A 2909-nucleotide genomic window follows, 5' to 3' on the forward strand; every position below is an offset into this window, starting at 1 on the left:
GGGCAATTGAAGCAACATCAACAATACACTATTGGAACCTGATCAAACTAAAGAGCTTCTGCACAGCCAAGAACACAGTAAGTAAAGCATGCAGACAGCCCTCAGAGTGGGAGAAAATATTTGCAGGCTATGTCTTCGACAAAGGTTTAACAACCAGAATCCATAGGGAACTCAAACGCATTAGCAAAAGAAAAAAAACAAGGGATCCCATCACAGAGGAGGGCAAAGGACTTGAAGAGGAATTTCACCAAAGAAGATAGGTGTGTGGCTTATAGATATATGAAAAAATGCTCACCATCCTTAATCATTGGAGAAATGCAAATCAAAACTACTTTGAGATATCACCTAACTCCAGTGAGATTAGCCCATATCACAAAATCCCAAAACCAGAGTTGCTGGTGTGGCTGTGGAGAAAATGGAACACTTCTACACTGCTGATGGGAATGCAAACTAATATTCTCCTTTTGGAAAGACGTTTGGAGAACACTTAGAGAACTAAAAATTGACCTGCCATTCGATCCTACAATTCCTTTATTAGGTATATACCCAAAAGACAAAAAATCACAATACAATAAAAATATTTGTATTAGAATGTTTATTGCAGCCCAATTCATAATAGTCAGATCATGGAGGAAGCCCAAGTGCCCATCGATCCACGAATGGATCAATAAACTGTGGTATATGTACACTATGGAATACTATGCAGCCCTAAAGAAAGATAGAGACTTTACCTCCTTCATGTTTACATGGATGGAACTGGAAAATGTTCTTCTTAGTAAAGTATCACAAGAATGAAAGAAAAAGTATCCAATGTACACAACCCCATTATGAAACTAATTTATAGTTCTCAAATGAAAGCTACAACTTAACTAGCCCAAGAATATGGGGAGGGGGTGGGGGAGAGGAGGGAAGAAGGGCAGATGGGTGGTGGAAGGGTGACTGAGAAGATCACCTATATGGTCTGTCTAACAAGGGTACAAGTGAATTTTTCTAGAACTAGAGTATAAATGTTTTAACACAATAACTAAGTAAATGACACAAAGTCTATGTAAACTAGTTTGATGAAAATATTTCAAATTGTATATGAAAACACTACACTGTACCCCATGTTTGCATTAATGTACACAGCTATCATTTAATTTTAAAAAAAGAAAATAAATAAATGTAAATTATCTAAATTCACCAATCAAAAGACATAGATTATTATACAGAATAAAAGAAAACATGATACAAATATAAAGTGTGCACAAAAAATTAAAAAAACTCATTTGTTTTTCAATGGGTGAATCAGTAAATGTTGAAACAGCCATACAATGGACTATTACTCAACAATATAAAAGAACAACCAATTGGCATGTGACAAAAATTGATTTATCCTTAAAGGCATCATGTTAAACAAAAGAAGTCAGGCTCAAAAGAGTTCACAGTGAATCACTGTGCCATTATATGGCGGTCTATAAAAAATAAACTGTTGGGATAGAGAAAAGATAAGTTTTTCAAGGGTGAGGGTTTGGAGGAGGATATAACTATAAAGGGGTAGCAAAAGAAGATTTTTGGAGTAATAGAACTGTACTAAATCCTGATAATGGTAGTGGTTACATGAAGCTATATGTATGTAATATTTTATTTCAAAATATTTAAGGAGTACAAGTGTTTTTGTTACATGGATAAACTGTATAATGCTGAAGTCAGGGTGTTCAGTCTGCCTGTCACTACTGCCTGGTAGGTAAAATTTTAGCCCTCATTCCCCTCCCAGCCTTCCCCTTTCTTGGTCTCCAAAGGGCTTTACACCTCTTTATGCTTAAGTGTTCCCATCATTTAGCTTCCACTTATTACTGAGAACATGTGTCTGGTTTTTCATTCCTGAAATACTTCACTTAAGATAATGATCTCTAGTTCCACCCAAGTTGCCTGCAAAAGACATTATTTCACAATTGAGGAGTCCTCCCAGGGAGACTGCCATCTGTCAGCATGACTCAAGAGTTTGTGAACAGCAAAATACAGCCTGAGAAGGTGACTGAGCTCATCAAAGCCACCTGCTCCTGCTGCAGAAGGACCCAAGAGATCCTTAGTCAATTTTCCCTCAAACAAGGGCTTCTGGAGTTTGTCAATATCACAGCCACCAGCAACACAAACAAGATTCAAGATTATTTGCAAGGGCTCAGAGGAACAAGAATAGTGCCTCAAGTCTTCACTGGTAAAGAATGTATAGGTTGATGCAGTAACCTAATAACTACACAAGAGAGTAGGGAACTGTTGACTTACCTAAAGCAAATTGGAGCTCTGCAATAATTACAGGATCCATGTTGACATCCCCCTCCAGAGCTGAACAGCATCACAAACAATGACAGCACTTCCTGGTGGATGGAATTTGGAGCACAGATCTTGTCTTCTTTTAGCTAAGTGGACCAACCTGCCCCTAACCACAGGGACAAGAAAGTTGATGCACCACATTGGTTTTGTTCTGAGTTCCAGAAGACTGTGACAATTTCTGGCCTAAGATTCATTCATTTACCCCCAAATGGTTCTTTCTCTTTGGCATGTGTTCATTACTTACTGTTCTCCATGTGCTGGCAAACCTTTACCTCTAAGACAGTGTTCCTCAAGAAAATTTATCCAGACTTCCCACCCACCCTAGGATGAATCTATACTTGCTTTTCTGCTATGGCCCATCAGCTGAAGTTATTTTGCTGAACTTGACTTTATGGGGTTTGTGTTATGAAATCAGTGCATATTTTGAATGTATGTGTAGTTTTTTTGTTTGTTTTGTCTGTTTTTTTTGTTTGTTTGTTTTGTTTTTTTGAGATAGAGTCTCACTCTATCACCCTGGGTAAAGTGCCATGGCATCATATCTCTCACAGAAACCTCAAATTCTTAGGCTCAAGAGTTCCTCCTGCCTTAGCTTCCTA

The 2909-nt window shown here is 37.9% G+C and overlaps 1 pseudogene; it reads left to right on the plus strand.

Moving 5' to 3' along the window:
* The first annotated feature begins 1971 nt into the window (after positions 1–1971).
* LOC100960848 lies at positions 1972–2292 on the plus strand (annotated as a pseudogene).
* Positions 2293–2909: the final 617 nt, after the last annotated feature.

This window comes from Otolemur garnettii, unplaced genomic scaffold (genome assembly GCF_000181295.1).
Source record: "Otolemur garnettii isolate 467f Iridium unplaced genomic scaffold, OtoGar3 scaffold00192, whole genome shotgun sequence".
Lineage (NCBI taxonomy): Eukaryota > Metazoa > Chordata > Mammalia > Primates > Galagidae > Otolemur > Otolemur garnettii.